The following is a 22,052-nucleotide window of genomic DNA, read 5'->3' as shown; positions in this document are numbered from 1 at the left end:
GGCCCTTTGGGACCCTCACAGAGCCCTCCTCTTTCTTCAGCTTCATGCCCCACTTCTTGGTTTCCCACTTCTGCTCTCCTCCCTGCGGAGGCCAAAGCGGCTGCCACCCTGAGACTAGCTCAGCTTCTCAGTCTGCGCTCCCTCTGGCCACCTGCCTGCATCTCAACTTCTCCCAGTTCTCTGAGGTTGTAGCAGCTGCAATATCAGCTGCCAGGCAGCCTCCTGATCCACACTCACAGGCTCCTAAAGGGGCACAATGGCCACTTCCACCTTCACATTCACTGTGACCTGGGTAACTCATCTTAAACTGAAGAACTCATCATATTTGTCCCTTAGATCTCAATTCCCCACCATGGGGCTGCCTTTGAATATCTATTTTAACACCCACAAGCCATTTGGAGTGGACGGACTTGTGTTCTAATCTCACCTTTGAACCTCATTGGCTGTGTGACCTTGGCAAGTCACTTAACCTCTCTGTGCCTCAGTTTCCTCATCAAAAAGTAGAGCTCATTGTAGCCTACCTTATAGAATTGTGGGGATCAAAATGATGAAAATAATGAATATAAAGCTCTCAGCATAGGGCCTGGCATAAAGAAAGCTTTCATCAAAGGTTGTGTATTACTATTGCTATACATTTGCTATGGTGCCTGGAACGTAAATGCTCAAGAAATGATAGTAATAATAATAATAACAATAGTAATTTTTTATTTATTGAACAGTTCTTGCCAAACACTGTGCTAAGTGCTTTGGCTACATCCTCCTGCTTACTCCTTGCAACAACACTATAATCAGGATATGTTTATTCTCTTTATCGTAAATAAAGGCGCCCTGGGAGGTGAAGCAGCTTGTCCAAGCCACACAGGCAGAGGCAGGATAGCAATCGGCCACAGGCCTGTCGGCCCCGCGTTCCTAGTTGTCACACCACGCTGTACTGTCCTGTAGTAGGAGTTCTCGGTAATGGGGAGGTGGGAGTTTTCCTTATTCTGTGTCCCCTCCTCACTGAATCAAGGCACCCTGGGCTAATGGACCTCTGAGAGGAAGGGACACTTTCCTCAGTGGGACCAAGCTGAGACTTGGGAAACTAGAAATTGTCTTGCCCTGAGTCCTGGCCCGGGGCTGTCGCAGTCTTACTGAGCTGTTACCAGAGCCCCAGGCTTCCCATAGGCAGCAACTTGACTCCTAAGGCTTTTCAGTGGCTGGGGTGATTGGGAGCCTGCTCCTCTGGCTTCACCCAGATCCTGGAGGCCAGACAGGCCTCAGGAGCCTTCCTCACACCCAGTCCCAGAGCCACCGGGCAGGGTTAGCCTCCCGGGGTGGTGGGGTGGCGGGAGACACGCTGCTGGGCTGCGGTGTGGACAGATCCCGCCACCAGGTGGCACAGGTGCGGTGCTCTGACTTTTTTGTTATTTTTCTTTTCTACCTTGATGAAATTGCTGCCATTTGCTGAACCGCAGTGGCAGAGAACATGTGGGCTCAAGGTGAGGATCTCAGGACCTGCGGAGACAGTATTATGTACTATTTGAAGTGATTTTTTTGTGTTTTTAAAAGGTACTACATAATCCCCCCCTCCGCCAAGCTGGTGGCGACCCCACAGCCCCACACGTCCAGTGCCTGGTTTGCAATAGAGGCTCAAAACAATGTCTAATCACTGAATAAATGAACAAACTCGAGAACGCGTCCAAAGGGCTGTCTCTTCCTTTCCGGAACCACTCACCCTTGGGTGCTGCCGCACCTCCAGCGGGCCAAACCCTGGGGGCGGATTAAGGAGCAGATGCTCCACAGCTGGCCCAGGTCCAGGTGTTGCAGAGGGGCCCAGGCTGACAGCGGCGGTGAAGGGAAGCGGGTGGAGATGGGAGTGAAAGGGCAGGCCGGAGAGCAGGCGTCTTGACTCTACTCTGCCTCTCCCAGGAGGCCACAGCCATGGGTGCTGAGTTACCCCAGAACGGCTTTCTGAGAAGTTAGAGGGAGTCCCTCTGTTCTGACTACCTCCCACCCCATCGAGGGGGCCAGAGCCAGTTCCCAGAGAGTTGATTTATCTTCTTATAGCTTCAGAAAATAGAATGTTGTTAACGTCCCCTGTCAGCCACCCAGCTGTTCTTTGACCTTAGATGCTTCCTCTTGTCTAGGATGCTTTCCGGGGTCTCCAGCTGGCTGATCACCTCCTTTCTCTGAGACCTCCCCACTAACCAGAAGAGGGGTCCCCCAAGCAACCTGTTTCTGCCTGTGGCGAAGAATCACTGAGTATTTTACTACATCGCAGGTGCTGGTACTGTCTGTCTCCTCCCCTGGAATGTGAGCTTTGCAAGGTGAGGACGTTTGTTTTTTTCACTCTTGTAGTCCTAGCACCTAGAACTGTTCCTGCACATATTAAGTGCTTAGTAACGATTTTTTAAAGACAGAATGAAGGCCTCCTTATTCATAATCTGATTAAACCTTCCCAGTGACTCTATGAGGTAGGTGCAAGCATTATCCTCACTTTGCAGATGGGGAAACTGGGGCCCAAGGTCACACAGCTGGAAAAAGGTAAAACTGGGATTTGAACTCAGGCCGGTTGGACTTCACCTTCTGCATCCTTCCCAGCGTGCCTCACTTCCTCTCCCTAGCAGCAACTCCTGCCATTCTAGGAGGCAGTGGATGGAGATTTTGCAATGAGAAGTCCAAAGACTTTTTCTGTCCTTGCAGGGCAGTTTAAAAGACAAGAGACCAGACTAGCCAAACTTCTTCTTTCACGAAAACTCCTTCCAGCTTTCAAAGACTTCCCAAGAGACTCCCTCGGGGCCCTGGGTGGAGGAACCCCGGGGTGGGGGGTGGAAGACAGCTGGGAGGTTCGCGGAGTAGTCACACTACGCTAGAGCAGCTTAGAAGCAGCTCTTCCTCCCTGAGCCTGGGCTTCCCTTACTGCTGGTGTCTGCCCAGCACCCATGACGTGGCTGCTCTTCCTCACTTGGCCACAGACCAAGAGAGAGGGCACCAGGCTTCTGGCTCCACAGGAGATGGAGACGGCAGAGGACAGCCTGTCACCTGAGGGAGGCTGGCTGCCAGGGAGGTCAGAGAGGGGCAGGGGCACATGTTGGTTCTGGGGTCACAGACCAGGGTGAGGTTCCAAGAACCGCATTGACTGGTATTTTCTAAATAACTCGTTTTGTTCCATGAGTGTTGTATGTTGAGAGCAGAACATGGGATGGGGCTCTGGAGTCAGCCGTCCTCAGTTCAAGTCCTGGCTCTGCTACTGACAAGAGAGGTGGCTTAGGACAAGTTAGCTTCTCTGAGTCCCAATTTCCTACCCTGTCAATAGGCCTGACAATAGTCTGTCTCGTGGGGTTATGAAGAGGAGTGAGACAAGCCACATGCCGTGCCTGTTGCACAGTGAACTGGAAACGGTTCACCACCAGCACATGGTGGAGGAGGAGTCCTGCGACCGCCTCCCTGACAAACTTCTTCTGAAGTGGTAGCTGCTGGGAGACGGTGTTCCACGGGCTTTTAGAATGTCAGTACATCTTGTGAGCAGAGACACTGACAGCATTTGTTCCAGACTACCTTTCCAAGGATGTTTGTAAGCAAATAGTCTTGGAAAATAGAGATAACAGAGGGAAAGTTTGCTTGCTTACCAGTAATGTCTCCCTCCAGGACAAAGGGTGGGCAGGATCTAGAAGTTTATTAAAAACTGGGAATCACTAAACTCAAGTTTCCTCTGCTGTGATGAAAAACCTTGTGTGTATAGCAACCACCTGGGTCACTCTCTGTCACCCCTCATAGGACTTAGGGGTAAAGAGGAACAGGCACAAGCGTGAATCTCATGCTGCCTGCTGTGTAGTAATGAACTCCTTTATCTCCGACCCAGTAGTCTTATGTCATCTTCCCACATCCACGACACTGTGACAGGCTCACTTATTAGCTGCAAGTACGGAAAAATCTCAGAACCTTCACAGTTCTGTTGCATCCCCACCACCTACGACTGTTCCTGATACGTCATGCATGCTGAGCAAATATTTTAAAAGAAAGAATAGATTTGGGATTTCTACTGGTGAATTTGCACACGTTCACAGCTCAGCTCACACTCCTCACTGGGCTGTCAGGTTTTTGAAGCAGGATCTCTGTTTTCTTTTTCTCTATAGGCATGAATGAGGTTTTGCTGCATTGGGTGGAACTAAGGATCCCTACCCTTAAAGAATGTGGGCCAGCGCGGTGGCTCATGCCTGTAATCCCAGCACTTTGAGAGGCCGAGGCAGGTGGATCACCTGAGGTCAGGAGTTTGAGACCATCCTGGCCAACATGGTGAAACCCTGTCTCTACTAAGAATACAAAAAATTAGCCAGGCCTGGTGGTGTGTCCCTGTAATCCCAGCTACTGGGAAGGCTGAGGCAGAAGAATCGCTTGAGCCCAAGAGGTGGAGGATGCAGTGGGCTGAGATCGAGCCATTGCACTCCAGCCTGGGAACAAGAGCAAAATCCCATCTCAAAACAAAACAAAACAAAAATAATGTACAGTCTGGTTGAGCAGAAAAGACATAGGTTAGGAATCGGGCGCGGTGGCTTATGTTTGTAATCCCAGCACTTTGGGAGGCCACAGCAGGCGGATCACAAGGTCAGGAGTTTAAGACCAGCCTGGCCAACATGGTGAAACCCTGCCTCTACTAAAAGTACAAAAATTAGCCTGGCATGGTGGCGGGCACCTATAATCCCAGATACTCAGGAGGATGAGGCAGGAGAATCCCTTGAACCCAGGAGGCAGAGGTTGCAGTGAGCCGAGGTCGTGCCATTGCACTCCAGCCTAGGCAACAAGAGCAAAACTCCATCTCAAAACAAACAAACAAACAAACAATAACAACAACCAAAAAAAAAAAAAAGAAAGAAAGAAAGAAGGGAGGTCTTCTGTTTCAGCCTGAACATCCAGCTCTGAAACCCAGAGTGGTAGAGTGGTAGGAAGGAAGCAGGAAGGAAGCAGGAGGAAGCAGGATCTCAGATGTGTGGCTTCTCTAGTTCACCTACCATGAATTTGAACGTGATTCACTTTGCAGCCAGGGCAGCAATGACCTGTAATTAAATATTATTTATTCTTAACTCCAACTCTGCTGTTTAATCTGTCACCTATGTGATGAGGCCACAGAAGCACCCGGTGATACCTCTCCGTCTGACTCACTCGTAAATATCTGTTTTACAGCCACGCTTATATCCAGTTACACTGGACAGTAAACGCAGCTGCTCGGGCCCGGTGCCTCTCTTCATGCCTTGATGTGAAACTGGCCCCTCAATTCTCAAACCAATTTTATGAAATACTTTACTACCCATTTCTCCTTGGCCAGCTTTCCAGCTGGAAGCAACAGCCCCTGGGCTGGTATAACAAGTGATGTTCGTAAAAACTAACGTGGTTGCATTTACAACGAGCTGGGCCCACAATAATTCTTCAGCAACTGGGAGTCCCTGGAGAGAGTGCTCCCCTTGATCTGCTTTTCCTAGTTGGACTTTCCCTCTGAAGAGCAGGAACTGTCCCCTTCATAGCAAGGCTGCCTGCACCAGGCCTTGCCCAAGGAGCCCCTCACTTTTTGTTGCTGGAATTCTCTTAGGACAAGTGAGCTAGTAGGAGGTCCTTCTTCACCTTCAGCCCCTGGATGATCCACATACATGAGCTTGTGTGTTATCAACATCAATAAAAATAGACACCAATTATAGAGCAACTAACAGAGGAATTCAGCTGAATGAACATGACACCTAAGATCGAGGAGCTCCCTCGGGGCAAAGCAGCACTTGTGATGGGTGCCATTATCAGTACCCGCCCTTCAGGTAAGGAAGTTAGGGCATTGGGGTTCTGGAACCAGACTGGCAGCCCCATGGGCACAGGAACTACATTTCTTCCCTATGGCCACCTGCTCTCTCTTTGGCCCCTTTCTGTGCATAACAGCTCATCTGTTATCCAGCGTCTACCATGGAGCATCTCCTTCTCTGAATTGCAATCTTGCCAAACACGACCTACTTTTACTGCCCAGCTCACCTCCTCCAGGGAGCCCTCTTTGAGTCTCCAGCCCATAGTAATCCCTCCCTCCTCTGGGAATCTTGCTGCATTAAGGTCAGTCATCTGAAGGGACTTGGTAGGAGGGATTACAAGTTAATATCACTAATATTAATACCAGCCCTCCAGGAGCTTCTGATCAAGCTCTGGGGCCCCACTCTGAACTGCCCAGAGGGGCTGAGCTGTTTGTGTAACGGAGGTGGGGGATGGGGGGTGACAGGGAGCCATGGCAAAATGCAGGGCAACTGACGTGTTGTCAGGGGTTTCCCACTCTCGACGCTAGCCAGATCTTCCAGTTTTCCAAGTAAGCCAGAAATTCAGATTTTTTTTTTTAATTAAAAAACATGAAAGTTTCAAATTTTTAGGTGCTGGCCACTAATTCAAATTTGTAAAAATCTTTTGCAAAGCTAGCGAACATACTCCTAAGCCAGATTTGCCTGTAGAGCACTAGATTCTAACCTCTACTCTCAGTGGTGAGGGAAGGCTACGTCTTCCGCATTTCCGTAACGTCTCCAAACCACTCGCGCACAGTAGCTTCTTGATGACTGCGGGTGGGGTAGCAGGTTTCTTGGAACTGAGATACCCTGGCCCATCAGGTGGAGAGTCAGCTTCAGAAGCTCAGTGATTACAGGAGTGGTTGCCTCCCAAGTAGCTTCCACAGTCTGTAGAGGGTCCCAACGAGCATGTCCCAACATGCACGTGGGTGGCAGGAAGAGAACAGAGACACTGAAAACATTGAACGCACTGGTTCTTGACCAGAAGTGATGTTGTCCCCCAGTGGACACTTGGCAATGTGTGACATTTTTAGTTGTCACATCTGGGGCACAGGTGCCGCTGGCATCTTGTGGGTAGAGGCCAGGGATGCTTTTAAACATCCTACAATGCATAGAACATTGCATTGTAGGATGCAGCCCCTATCCCCTCCCCAACACACACAATTACTCCAGTCTCAAATGTCAATAGTGTAGAGATCTAGAAGCCCTAGAACAGGGAGGTTGGAGGCCCAGACAGACCGAGCCTCAGTCATGGCTCTGCTCAGGTTTCCTGTGTGACCTTGAACTTCTTATTAATAAGCCTCACTAACACTCATTTTTCTGTAGACTGAGGTTAGTGGAAGTAGTGTTCTTTCCAGGGTGGGTGTGAGGTTTCAGTGAGATGATGTGAGTCAAATGCTTAACTCATGCCTGACACATAGTTACATTCTCACCATGTCCCAGCTGCTGTTGCTATCCACCTACCTGTCTGTCCGCCTGAGCTATGCAAAAAGAAGGGGTTTTGCAAACTTTTGCTTGCAGGCTTAGAATTCAGCATTAGCAGGACCCTGACACAGCAAACTTCCAAGCTATAAAATGAATCAACGTTCAGGATAACCGATGGAAATCACTTTTCTTTTTATGAGTGTACCTCTCGATGCCTTGCACTTTATTTAACAACCCCGTCAAATCTAACATATAGTACCTTCCCAGCCATCAAAGCGAAGATGAAAAGAGCCATCAAAATGAACAACTAATAAAGAAGTGCACGTCTTTCCCTCCTGTCCTTCTCATCAACCTCGCTTTGATGTGAGTCTTTTTTTTTTTCTTTGAGACAGAGTCTTGCTCTGTCGCTCAGGCTAGAGTACAGTGGTGCGATCTCGGCTCACTACAACCTCCACCTCCCAGAATCAAGCTATTCTCCAGCCTCAGCCTCCCAAGTAGCTGTGATTACAGGTGCCCACCACCACACCAGGATAATTTTTGTACTTTTAGTTAGAGATGAGGTTTCACCATGTTGACCAGGCTGGTCTCGAACTCCTGACCTCAGGCCAAAGTGCTGGGATTATAGATGTGAGCCACTGCGCCCGGCCTAATGTGAGTCTATAATTGATTATTTAATGGAAAAAAAGCCAGGTTAGGTTCTGGGCTCCAGTGAACACAACCAGGACTAGGGAGAGGCCTTGAAATAGGAAAGTGGGGGCCACAGAGGCAAGAAATATTAACAATGTGGAAACTTACTTGGAGAGTATTTGTCTTTCAGATGATCTGATCCTTTTGTCTGGGCCCGTTACAATGTGGAGGAGAGGATTTTTCAATTAGAGAAGTTAGTGCCTTCCCTTCTTGACTGGCTTCATATCTAGACCCAGAGGGAAGAAAGCATTCTTGAATTCTATGAAGTTAAAGAGACAGGTTTCATGATGTAAGCCGAAGAGGGTGGAGACTTAGCAAGACACCAGGTCAGCTATCTTTTTGGGGAAAAGGGGTCCCAGCCAAGACTAAATTAGAATTCAGTCTCCTTTGGAGTCAATGCCTCGGTTGATCTGCAGAGGGACAGTGTGGGAGGCAGTGCTCTGAGCGTGGGCCCTTGGGCAGAGGGGACGGGAAGGCATCTGTGTCCCTGGGGGACCCCTGCGATGGAGCTCACTCCTAGAAAGAGGGGCTGCAGCTGAAGCCAAGGGAAACGCTCTCTCCAGGGATCCTGAGGCTCTGGAAAAAGCTTCAGCTTCATCGCTTTGTGGCCGGGCAACTGAGTGTGGCCTGGCCTTTAGGAGAAGGCGGAGGCAGCACAGCCTGGGAGGTACGTTGGCAGCTGGGTGACCTTAGGAGGCTGGGACATAGTGCCCAGGGCAGGGAAGCAAAGTCTTCACAGGGCCACGGGACAGGAAATCAGGAGAGCGGGAGAGCTGGAAGGGATCTCACTCCGCAGCCTGATTTTAGAAAAACAGAAACTCAAGCCCACAGGGGAAGCCTCTAGACAACTCATGCTGATGTCGGCAATGGCAGAAGTGGAGATAAGACCCAGGACGTGCCAGGCGCAGTCTGAGCACTGCATGAGTCACAGCTCAAATGACTGTCACAGCAACAATAACACTGTGATTCCCTCCGCTTCATGGGTGAGGAAACTGAGGCACAGAAAATTGAAACTTCGTGCCCAAAGTGAGAATTGGCCCCCGGGAGCTGTGAGTTGGGCGTCCACACGGTCTCCCAGCCTCAGTGTTACAGAAACGACCCACTGGAGAGAAATTCTGGTCTTCCTTTGGCTGTTAAATCTCAAGAAATGTGATCTTTGCTTTATTCTAGTCTTACATTTTAATTTGTTTTATTTAGCGACGAATAAAACAAATTTGTTCCTTTTTAAAAAAGCAAAATCAGATGTAGAAATCCAATATGAGAAATGAATAAAGATAGAGCAGTTTCTAATTTTTAAAAAAATATCAAAACAAAGATAAAATATTTTCACTTATCAGATCGGCAAACATTGTGAAAGTTGATAATCTCCAGTGCTGGGGAGGGTGTGGGAAAACCAGCACTCCCATGACTGACTGTGGTGTTCATGGGACTGCGTGTTGCTGCAAGATTTTTGGAGAGCAATTGGGCAATGTCTGTGAAACATCAACAGCCACATTCCCTCTGACCCAGCAATTCCTCTTCTAGGAATTTACCCTACGGATACTTGCAGTGGAATCACAAGAGGTATGTCCAGGGACGCTCATCATAGCATCATCTGCGATGGCAAAAATGCTGGAAACAACATATTAAGTCCACACACAGGGGAGTGGTTAAAACATGGAACTTTGTGCACTAGAAATCTCTGCAGATATTCAACAGAAGGAATCAGATGTCAATGTGCTGATACAAAAAGATAACCTTTTAGTTAGGAAAGTGTGCTAGTCTTAAGTACACAGCTTGAGTCATTTTTCCATGTGTCTACACCCTTGTAACCACCACCATGATCCAGAGATGGAACTTTCCCGTCACTTAAGAGGGCTCCATGTGACCTTTAGAATCAGTCATGCTCTCTCCCCACACGAGGGAACCATTCTTCTGACTTTGGGGACTGTTGAGTAGTTCTGCCTGTTCTTGAACTTCACAGAAAAGGAATCGTGTGGTGTGCGTTCTCTTATACCTGGCTTCTTTCTCGTAGTATAATGGTCTCGAAATTCATCCATGTTATGTATACATCAGTGCTTTGTTCCTTTTCATTGCTATGTAACATTCTATTATAGGATACAACACCATTTGTTATTCATTTACATATGGGACATTTGGGTTGTTTCTACTTTTTGACTAATATAGTAAAGCTGCTCTGAACATTCTTGTTGAGTCTTTTTGTGGACAAGTTGCTGAGGCAGTGGATAGGTGTATATTTAACTTTAATGAAAACTGCCAGTCAGTTTTCCAAAGTGGTCCAACTAATTTACAATTCTCACACCAGCAATGTATGAGAGTTCCTATTGCTCCTGGTCCTTGTCAACATTTACTAGTGTCAGGTTTTTTCTTTTTTTAATTATTCTGGTGAGGAGTTCTCATTGAGGTTCAAAAAGATTTGCAATTTAAAAAGTCAATATGCAAGGCAATAGCTATATTATGACTTTTTTAGTAATATTACATAATATAATATGTATTTTACATATATAACAACATATTTTAACAATATATGCACTTATCTATAAAGAGGTTTTCAAAGAAAAATTTTCTGAAATAATAAATATGTTACAAAGAAAAATTGGAATTGGGATAGGGAGAGAAGTTTTTACTTTTTGTTTATTTCTGTAATGTTTAATTATTTAATCATATCAGTCAAGTTTCAAAGCAAGAAATAGAAATCTTTCTAGGGTTTAATGTAAGAAACAGGGTGCTTGCAAAACCACTGGGAGCTTTGGGGACTAGAATCCAATGTATTCTTCCAAGAAAGACTCCTATAGCATGCAGAACTGGCCTTGCACGGGGCTGCAACTTCTGAGGTTGCCAGTGGAACCACAGAGTTCAAGAGCACATGACTGCACCTGCTTCTCAACAATGAGCAAGCTGGAAAATACACAGCGGGTTGTAGCTGCAGTAAACCCCATCTCTCACATCCAAAAGGGGCAGGACAATGGCACCTGCCTTGCCTTCCAAATTCCAACAGGTGCATCTATTTAGCAGAATCTAATTCACATCCAGAAATCTAGCCGCAAAAGAGTCCAGAAAATATGATTTTCATCTTTATAGTCTCTGCCTTACAGGCAGGGATGCTAGAGGGAGGATGGAATGGAGGTGGAGCATATTCATCAGAACACCTACCATGCTAACCTTGTGCAATTATATTAACGAAATTAGGAGTTGTCTCAGGCTGCATCCCAACCAATTTTGTTTTCTTCTTTACATTTTCATGTACGAAGACTACAGATATGTGTGTTTAATTTTTTGAACAAAAGGCAGAGTTGTTTAAAGTTGAATTGAAGGAGAAAGCAACCCTCACCTTTACTTCTCCCCAAGAAAGATCCAGAGATATCTCTTTGGAAGTCCTAGGGCTCATAGTAGTGGAGTTTGAAAGCCTCAACTCTGTATTTGTTTGTTGATAAAAATCCGTGCCTCTGTAGCACCTTAGAATTCAGGCGCCAAAGTCAGTCAGCATCCCACTTGCCACTTTATTTATGCCTGAGTCATGGCTGAATCACTGGTTTGGCTTATCTGTGTATCAAGAATAATGCAAGGAAGAAAATTAGTCCAGAAAGTTCCACCATAGGTGTCTTTTATTTTAAGCAATTGTAAATCAGGTTCCTACCTGCTTCGCAAATTTTCCTTCTCTAATGAATCCTTTTTGACTTCTCTGTATGCTTCAGATAGTTACTAGGTACACAGGTTGTCTATTATTGATAAATTTTGAAGTCTAGCCAGGCACATTATGCAAGTTCCTTGGTCAGGACTCAGTCCTGTTACTGCTGAAAACGATTCTTTACAGCTCTTGGCTCTGTCTCCTGGGTTCTTGCTTCTACTCCCTGAATTATCTTTTCTTTTTCATAAAAGTAAACCTGTTTTTGCAGTTGAGTAGTTTATTTGCCAATAGAAATCTTCATTTCATCTTGTAGTGTTTCTTTTCTATTCAGTTAAAGCTGGCAATGTTTGTTTCTAGTAAAATTATCTTAAAATGTTTGCAAGTCTCTTATGAATCTTACTGAGATTCACTCCATTAGACAAAAGCTATACCCACAAGTCTCTTTTCTACTTTAGGACTCTATGAAGTGGCTGAAAGACTACACCTTTATAGTTCTGAGGTCTAAACAAGAAAACCTTACAGCCACACCTTCAGTTTCACCTTTACACTCTGTTTTTCTGGCTGTACTTTGGATTTTATCTTTGTCCCAACGTGTTTTTAAAATCTTCACATTGTCTGTTACCTTGAGAGACTGGGCATTTTCAAACCCTGCAGTTTCTGCCTCTTTTGTAATAAATAGGTTTTTTTCTTCTTTAGTTTATCTTTCCTCTGATTTTTACTCAAAATAGCAACAAAAATCAAGGTGGCACCTATACCACTCTGCCTGGAAACCTTTTTAGCTGGATCACCCAGTTCAGTAGGTACATTTTCTATTTTCCATGTTAACAAAATGTGCTAAATGTTCTGTTGTTTCATGGTAAGAATCCCCTTTCTTCCAGTTTCCAGTAACATTTTCCTCAATTTTCTTCAAGATCTCACCAATAGCCTCCTTGAAGCCCATCATATTTCTGCAAACAGTCTCTTTAAGACCATTTAGGCTTTCACTCACACTCTCCTCATGGTCTCTACAACTTTTTCCCACTGTTGGTCCCAAAACCACTCTCATATTTTTAGATTTTTCTTACAGTAGCATCTTGCTGCTAGGAACTAAATAGTTACTAGTTATGCTTTGCTGCATAACAAGTTACCCCGACACTTAGGAGCTTAAAATAAAAATAATTACTATCTCTTAAAGTTTTTCTGGTTCAAGAATTTGAGAGCACTTTGGATGGAATGTTCTGTCTTGGGAACTCTAAGGGTGCATTCAGTTTTTAGCTGGGCTACATTCATCTGACTGGAGCTGGGGACCCACTTCCAAGATCGTTCATTCCCTTGGCTAGCCAGTTGGTGTGGCTGTCGCCCAGGCTTCAGTTCCTCTCCATATGGGCCTCTTCACAGAGCTGCTTGAGTGTCCTCACAACATGGCAGCTAGCTTCTCAGACAGCAAGCAATCCAAGAGGCCAGGGCAGAAGCAGTAATGCCTTTTATGACCTGGCCTCAGAAGTCACATTATAATTTCCACTATAGTCAAACGTACCAGTCCTGATTCAACATTTGAGGGACAATATTGAGGAACAACACAAGGGCATGAAGACCAGGTACTGCCAATCTTCGAGGGCCATCTGGGAGACTGGCTACTTCACCAGGAAGCTGGGAAACAAAAGTTATTTTGGAAATTAAAGGTAGAGTGCTACCTTCAGAGGGAGAATAGGGTTCCCTGTTGGAAGGAAATACTAGAAATGGAGTTTTGACTCCCTCTCTGAGCTTTCCTCTTCTAGCATGAGTGTGAATTATGTATGTGCAGGGGAGTTTGATTGGCAGCTCCACTTAGCAGATTTAGGGCCTTTGGCAAGTGGCTATGTCTCTGGACCTCAGTCACTTCATCCATAAAACAAAGCTAATAATAGAACTTACACCACAGAGTCGCTTAAAGATTAAATGAGAACATGTAGGTAAAATATTTACAAAGGATCTGGATACAAAGTGCTTAGTAACTCTTAGCTGGTAACACCACAGCGTGCAAATACAAATACTGCTCACAAAACACACCACAGTAATATTGGGATTCTGACTCCACTGAGCTGTGGTTAGAATTTCATGCAGGAACAGCAACTAAATGAAATATTAATTTGTTCATTCTCCCTTCAGATAATATTTGTGGTTCAATAGTTCCTGGGTGTTTTTAAAAGCCAATCCATCTATCAACTAGTAACATTCTCAGGTTATAGTTGTTCTTTGCTACCTTAAAGAATTTGACATTCTTGTGATAGCAATCATACTATTTCTTTGCATTTATTCTGTTAAACAAATAAAAGCAGCAGACCTCAGTGTCACTGAGGAACAAGTACAGACTCTGAGCTGGAGGTGGGCTTTTTGGTGGGAGACAGCAGTCTCACTCTGTTGCCCAGGCTGATGTGCACTGGTGCGATCATGGCTCACTGCAGATTCGACCTCCTGGGCTCCAGCAATCCTCCTCCCCCAACCCCCCAAGTAGCTGGGACTACAGGTGCACACCACCACTCCCGGCTAATTTGTGTATTTTTTGTAGAGACAGGGTTTTGCCAAGATGCCCAGGCTGGTCTCAAACTCCTGGGCTCAAGCGATCCTCCTGCCTTGGCCTCCCAAAATATTGGGATTACAGGCATGAGCTACCGCGCACAGCCAAGCTGGGGGTTTTAAGGCCTCTATGAATTGACTTTCCATGCCCCACCAGTAAGAACGTGGCTGCACGCACACAGGTCAGAGCTCTGCAGCAGGCATTCAGAGAAGAACACAGTGGAGGAAAAGGCCTCAAGCCTTCTCCATGGGGTTCCCAGTGGAGCTGGCCACACTGGACAGCTACAAAGGCATTGAACACTGGGGAATCCTGAAGGGCCAACGTCAAGGTCACCAACTGGAAATGCAGCAGCCCAGTTGGGGGTGAGCCTGTCATACCATACAGTATGAAAGGCCACACAACAGAAACCACGTGGTATGGTGGTGAACAGATTCAACTCTGGGTCCAAATTGCCTGGGTGCAAAGCTTGGCTCAAGCAATGACCTGTGGATGGCCTTGGGCAAATTTCATGACACCTAGGCCTCAATTTTCCTCTGTAAGTCTGTAAAGTGGGGATGATGATAATGATAGCCACCTCACAGGGTTGGAAATAAGATTATGCATGTTATTAAAGCATATATTTTAAAGAAAATCATGACTCTTCTATAAATCTAAAACAAAGATTTTTACTTAACCCTTTAATTAACCAAGCACCGAGTAAGATGTTACAAATAGTTCAAAGGATAATTCAAACACACACATAGACTGGCAATCAGAAACGCTGAAATGAATTTACCAATAGACGTAGAACTAGTTAATAGTCACGGAGCAAAAATCGTGTCTCAAGGGACAAAACATTTGCATTTCTACAGATGAAATCATCCAGCCGGCGTGGTGGTCCAGGCCTGTAATCCCAGCACTTTGGGAGGCTGAGGCGGGTCAATCACCTGAAGTCAGGAGTTCGACACCAGCCTGGCCAACATGGTGAAACCCTGTGTTTCCTAAGAATACAAAAATTAGCCAGGCACGATGGTGCACACCTGTAATCCAAGCTATTTGGGAGGCTGAGGCAGGAGAATTGTTTGAACCCAGGAGGTGGAGGCTGCAGTGAGCTGAGATTGCGACACTACACTCCAGCCTGGGCAACAGAGTGAGACTCTATCTCAAAAAAAAAAAAAAAGAAAAGAAAAGAAAAGAAAAAAGAGAAAAGAAAAGAAAAAACAAGAAATCATCTGTATTACTATCAATAAAGACAATGAAAAGCAAAGGCTTTTATAGAATCAGATAACTAAAGGGAATGTTAGAGATTTCGTAATCTTTTTCTGCCTATTTCATAATTCTTTTCTGAGAGTGTAAACCACTTAGCACATGTCAAGTCTTCATAAACATCGTGATTGTGTTTGTTATTTCTTATGAATCAAGATTCTTTGCTACCCATCCTGTATTTTAGGGAAGGGAAGGAGGCAGAGAGGGTGGGAGAAAACAACAAACCAAGCTCATAACATTTTTTTGGCTGAGTTTGACACCGTTTGAGGTTTGGCTAATTTAGGGTTTTGGTTTGGGGGCCCTCTTCAACTCCCGGGTTTGTGTATCTACTGGCCCTTGATCATTAGCTTCAAAGACTCTGAGCCTAGATTGTGGCTCAGTCCTGTGGTCTGTCACTTCACACACACACTCTTCCCTAAGCCTGGCCTGTGGACACTGAGCCGCAGGCTGGGATTCTTCAGTCTACACAGCTGGGCCAGGTCTTTGTCTTTATTGGCCCAAATCTTTGGAGGCCAGAGGGGAGCAGGTTGGGTCACAGGTAGATTCAATACATCTATTGAATGCACAAATGGAAACAGCTTACTCTTACTGGGTGAAATGCGGTTCTTCATGGTGTGTGTCATTTAACAGTGTGTCTCTCGTACACTTCTCAAGTTTACCTCTTTTTTTTTTTTTTTTTTTTTTTTTTTTTTTTTTTTTTTGAGACGGAGTCTCGCTCTGTCGCTCAGGCTGGAGTGCAGTGGCCAGATCTCAGCTCACTGCAAGCTCCGCCTCCCGGGTTCCCGCCATTCTCCTGCCTCAGCCTCCCGAGTAGCTGGGACCACAGGCGCCGCCACCTCGCCCGGCTAATTTTTTGTGTTTTTAATAGAGACGGGGTTTCGCCGTGTTAGCCAGGATGGTCTCGATCTCCTGACCTTGTGATCCGCCCGTCTCGGCCTCCCAAAGTGCTGGGATTACAGGCTTGAGCCACTGCGCCCGGCCTCAAGTTTACCTCTTATAGCCACAGGCTTAGAGATTGTATCTCTCACCACTGGCTCCCTCAACACCCAAAGCACAATCCTGCCTCCAGCCTTTCATATGTGCTTTTTTCTGCTGAGAAGGCTCCCCTGCCCGATTAGTTTATTAGTCTGCATTCAGGTCCTAGCTCAGTGTCACCTCCTCAGACTTTCTTTCTCTGCCCCTCCTATTTAAAGGAGACCCCCATCACTTCCCATTCCTTTCCTATTTTTCTTCTTCCCAGCATTCGTCTCTCCCTGACACTATGTTACCTATTCATGGTTTATCATCTGCCTCTCTCACGACAGCACAAACTTCACTCGGGTGGAAACTGTTCCATTCTCTGCAGTTTCCCCACTGCGGAGAACAGTGCCTGGCACATACACACAGGCTGATTATCAATCACCGGGGATGTTTGCCATCAGAAGCGTCCTGGAATTTGAAAGTTTTTCAGATTTTGGATATTTGTAATATACTTACCAGTTAAGCATCCGTAATCCGCAAATCTGAGATCCCGGCCAGGTGCGGTGGCTCATGCCTGTAATCTCAGCACTTTGAGAGGCTGAGGTGGGAGAGTCACTCGAGGCCAGGAGTTTGAGACAGCCTGGGCAACACGGTAGGACCCTGTCTCTAGTTTAAAAAAATGAAATCACACACACACACACACACACACACACACACAAAAATCTGAAATCCCAAATGCTCCAATGAGTGTTTCTTTTGAGCATGGTGTCAGCACTCAAAAAGTTTTGAGTTTTGGAGCATTTCGGATTTTCAGATTAGGAACGCTTCACCTGTAGCAGGTACTTAATGTATCTGTTGAATGGGTGAATGCAGGAGTGAGGGAATTATAACTTGCAATCATGTCCTCAGTAATAATCGATACCCCTTTTGCGGGCCTCCCGCTTGCTGCAGGCAGCTGCACTTCCTCACTGCTTGTTTATTATCTACAGTTGTTTCTGAACTCTGAGGGCAGAGTTGAGTCATTTCCACCCTATGTTTCCCCAAGCCTGAAAGATTTACTATCTGGCCCTTTACAGAAAATGTTTGCAGACCCATGTCTTAAAATGTGCATAGAGACGGCCGGGTGCGGTGGTTCAGGCCTGTAATTCCAGCACCTTGGGAGGCCGAGGCAGGCAGATCACGAGGTCAGGAGATGGAGACCATCCTGGCTAACACGGTGAAACTCCATCTCAACTAAAAATATGAAAAATTAGCCGGGCGTGGTGGCATGCACAGCTACTCAGGAGGCTGAAGTAGGAGAACTGCTTGAACCCAGGAGGTGGAGGTTGCAGTGAGCCAAGATCACACCACTGCACTCCAGCCTGGGAGACAGAGCCAGACTCTGTCTCAGAAAAAAAAAAAAGTGCATAGAGTCAAATCTAGCTCCAGCTTAAAATGATTTGGTAGATTCCCATTGATCCTAGGATCAAGAATAAAATCTTTAGCATGGTCCCAATACTCTGGACAGCCCAACTGTTCAGCCACACTGCCTTCAGTCCTGTCACACCTAATTCCCTTCTGCCCCAGGGCCCTCGCACAGCTGTGCGCACTGCCTCAACCACTCAGCCCTCCCTCCCACCTCTATCTTGCTACCTCCTGCTGATGCGTCTGATCTGACTTCCACAGTTACCCTTCGACAGACACCCTCCCTGGCTTCCCTGAGAGATCAGAGACCCCATCACCCTGCAGCTGTCCTTCAAAGACCGAGTTTCAGGCCCCTTTTTTAGACTATTCAATATCCTTCTCCGCATGCTCCCCACAAGGGTAGGGCCATGCTCCTTATATCCCAAGGCCCAGCACAGAACCTGGCACAGAAGAGAGAGCCCCTCAGTGTTCATTTGTGGAAGTGATCATGCTCACACATGGGTAGAGGGCTGCCACCTTACACAGGGTCTTGTTCTGTCCCCCAGGCTGGAGTGGCCTCACAGCTCACTGCAGCCTCCAACTCCTGAGCTGAAGGGATCTTCCTGCTTCAGCCTTCCGAGTGGCTGGGACTACAGGCATACACCACATGCCTGGCTAATATATATCTTTTTGTGTTTTGTAGCAATAGAGCCTCACTATGTTACCCAGGCTGATCTCTTACTCCTGAGCGGAAGTGATCCTCACACCATGGCCTCCCAAAGTGCTGGGATTACAGGAACGAGCCACTGCACCCAGCCTGGGACTCAGTTCTACACTCAGTCATAAGGGGGAGATAACAGCTTGGCAAAGTCCCCGGTGGAAATCCCTGGATACCCATGGTGTGGAATAGTATCAAACACACAGCAGGCACTCATGGCAGGTGGCATCCTGTGCCCATGCACTGACCCTGATATGGCGACATGGTCCCCACCTGGGAGAGCTCGCAACCTGGTGAGAGGGACACGGGGTTACCCAAGCAATGCAGCATTCACGTTTTGCTGTTCTATCATGTGTTTTGCTGTTTTGTATTGTTTTTGTGTAATCTCATAGGTCAGAGGTCGGGACTCCCTGGCCACTCAAGGCTTAGGGTACCTAAAGGATCCAGATGGAACTAGATCACAGTTTTCCCACTGTCCAAAGATGGGTGTTCAAGGTGGTGGACGTTTGGGATTAGAGATGGCCTGAGCGAACTTTCCATGGCTTCCCTGCAGGGCTGGAATTCTGAGTACAGGGAAGTCACAGCAGATCCATGGGTCTCTCGGTGGCTGAAAAGCCATAGCCTTGACCTCCTTTTGCCTCAGTTTCCACATTGGGAGAGAATAGGGGGGTGCTGTTGAGATGCATAATTATTACTCATTTGCAGTGAGCCTGGGGCTGCTGGGATGAAAGTCTTCATGTGTATCGTGTATTTTATTGTTATAATCACAGCAGACTCTGGAGAAAATTCAAAGCGATGTTTTATAACCCAAATTATAGAAGTTTCTTCGTTCAGGAGGGAATGTCCCAGAGTAATTAGTGAGGAAACTGGGAATAGCCCTGCCAAGAGCCTCTCAGTCGTTTTCCCGAGAGGAAGTAGAATTCCCTGAGGGAAGCTGTTTTCCCCATTGGAAACTACCACCTGACTCCACACAGGACAACTCGGTGACCTCAGCAGGGTGGGTCGCTGGGCTGTAGAGCAGAGGGAGGGAGGAGCTGCAAAGCCAGACGGGGTGCACTTGGACCCTGTGAGGATCTGGATAACTGGACCTTGGTTGTTCCTGGGATGTGGGAGGTCATCCAGGAGACTGAGCTGGGCATTTCCTAGGGGGTGACATTTCCTCCAAGGATTAGACCAACTCCAGTGGCAGTAAGGGGTTCTCAGAGAGGGACAGAGGGGCTCCCACTAGTGGCAGGGTGGTGATGGGAATGGGGACCTTTTCACTTGAGTTGAAACCACTTTGTGAAGGACCAATGTCCCCTGACCTCATCTCAGGCCTGGGCTGCCAGCCTCTTTGCCCTGCTTCAGACAGGAATGCATTGAGCTGCAAGTAAAAGAAAAATCACTGTTTCTCACATAATGGGAACCTAGACGTAGGTGGCTGCAAGGAGTTCAGCAGTTCAATAATGCTAATGCCACTGGTTCCCTTGGTCTTTCATTCATGGCTGGGAGATGGCTGATGCCACCTCAGGCATCACCCTTGAACTCCTGGTAGGAGAAAAAAGGAACAGATGGTGCCAGCTGCACCTGTGCTTCCCCAAGAACTGCCTCGAGGCTTTCGCACAAGCTGTTCCTGCACCTGAGCATGCTCTTCCCTTTTCGTGATGCTGTCATCTCCCACCAATCTCAAGCTTTCCGTTCCCAAAGGGTCCCCCGTCATTCTCCTTCAAGAGCACTTTCAACAGCTGGGGTCAATTATTTGTACAACTATTCTTTTAAACTCTGTCTCCCCTGTTGGATGGTAAGGCAGGCCTACAGGCACAGGGACTTGGCTCACTCTTGTGAGCCCTGGGTCCAGCACTGTGTCCAGCACACAGAAAGGGCACAAAGGGTGATTTCCATGATAAAGACCTGGGTATACCAGAATCTCTGGGCTGTAGGCCTCAGTTTCCCTGCTTACCCCTGGTGGGGACCTGGTCACTGGATAATCACTCTTATGAAAACACAGGAGTCCCACAGTGTCCACACACCTGTCATGGGGGATAGAATGAGCTGGGGCTTAGGGCTCCACATGGCGTTCATAAAGTGCTGGGTTCCTGCCCACTGGGGGCTGGCATTTGCCTCCCACTTTAGGGAGGAAAATGATGGAGGCTGATCATGCGTGGCAATGCCCCGGAGCAGAATTTTACGGCATCCCAGAGAATGCACAATCCAGCCAGCCGATGGCCGAGAAAACCATGGTCATTTCCCTCCTTTTACAAGATGGTGATCAAGGCCCAGTTAGGGGAAGGGGCTGAACATGCCAGGCCTTCCCCTCCTGGATGCCGGCCACTTTCCCACACTCGTGCAACAAAGACTTGCCGGGCTCTGCTGTGTGCCAGGCCCTGGCGTGGTGCTGGGGATACACTCATGTGGGAGGCGGATCCCAGTCACACGGTACTCACAGGCTGGTGGGACAAAAACAGGCTACAAAGAACAAGGAGAGCAGAGACACACACTAGGCCGACCCACCCGGGGGGATGCCAGCTTCTGGAGCCCAAGGTAGGCTAGAAAAGCAGACATGTCTGACCCCCCCCATGCTCCTCCCCTATCTGACCCCCACGTTCCTCCTCCATCTGATCTCCTTATGTTCCTCCCCCATCTGATTCCCATGTTCCTCCTCCATCTGACCTCCTCTGTTCTTACCCCATCTGACCCTCCATGCTCCTCCCCGTATGACCCTCCATACTCCTCCTCCGTCTGATCTCCTCCTGTTCCTCTCCCATCTGACTCTCCATGCTCCTCCCCCATCTGACCCTCCATGCTCCTCCCCCATCTGACCCTCCATGCTCCTCCCCCATCTGACCCTCCATGCTCCTCCCCCATCTGACATCCTCCTGTTCATCTCCCATCTGATTCCCACATTCCTCCTCTATCTGACCTCCTCTGTTCTTTCCCCATCTGACCCACCATGCCCCTCCCCCATCTGACCTTCTCCTGTTCCTCCCTCATCTGACCTCATCCTGTTCCTCCCCAATCTGACCTTCCATGGTCCTCCCTGATCTGACCTCCTCCTGTTCTTCCCCAATCTGATCCCCATGTTCCTCCCCCATCTGACCCTCTATGCCCCTTCCCCATCTGACTGCCTCCCGTTCCTCCCCTATCTGACCTCCTCCTGTTCCTCCCCAATCTGATCCCCACGTTCCTCCCCATCTGACTCTCCATATTCCTCCCCCATCTGAACCTTTACGTTCCTCCTCCATTTAAGCTCCTTCTGTTTCTTCCCCATCTGACCCCTCATTTTCCATCTCCAACTGGTCCCCATGTTCCCCCATCTGACCCTCATGCTCCTTCCCTGTGGGATCTTTAACATGTTCACCCAGCCGAGCGCGGTGGCTCACGCCTGTGACCCCAGCACTTTGGGAGGCTGAGGCAGGCAGATCATGAGATCAAGAGATCAAGACCACCCTAGTCAACATGGTGAAACCCTGTCTCTACTAAAAATACAAAAATTAGCTGGGCATGGTGGCACACGCCTGTAGTCCCAGCTACTTGGGAGGCTGAGGCAGGAGAATCACTTGAACCTGGGAGGTGGAGGTTGCAGTGAGCCAAGACCGTGCCACTGCACTCCAGCCTGGCAACAGAGTGAGACTCCATCTCAAAAAATAAATAAATAAATAAATAAAAAGCATGCTCACCCTCACAAGGCATCATCCGGTCCCGTGGAGGTGG

The sequence above is a fragment of the Macaca fascicularis genome, chromosome 10 (genome assembly GCF_037993035.2).
Source record: "Macaca fascicularis isolate 582-1 chromosome 10, T2T-MFA8v1.1".
Classification (NCBI taxonomy): Eukaryota; Metazoa; Chordata; class Mammalia; order Primates; family Cercopithecidae; genus Macaca; species Macaca fascicularis.
The sequence above is the reverse complement of the archived record's forward strand: the minus strand, read 5'-3'. Positions refer to the sequence as shown.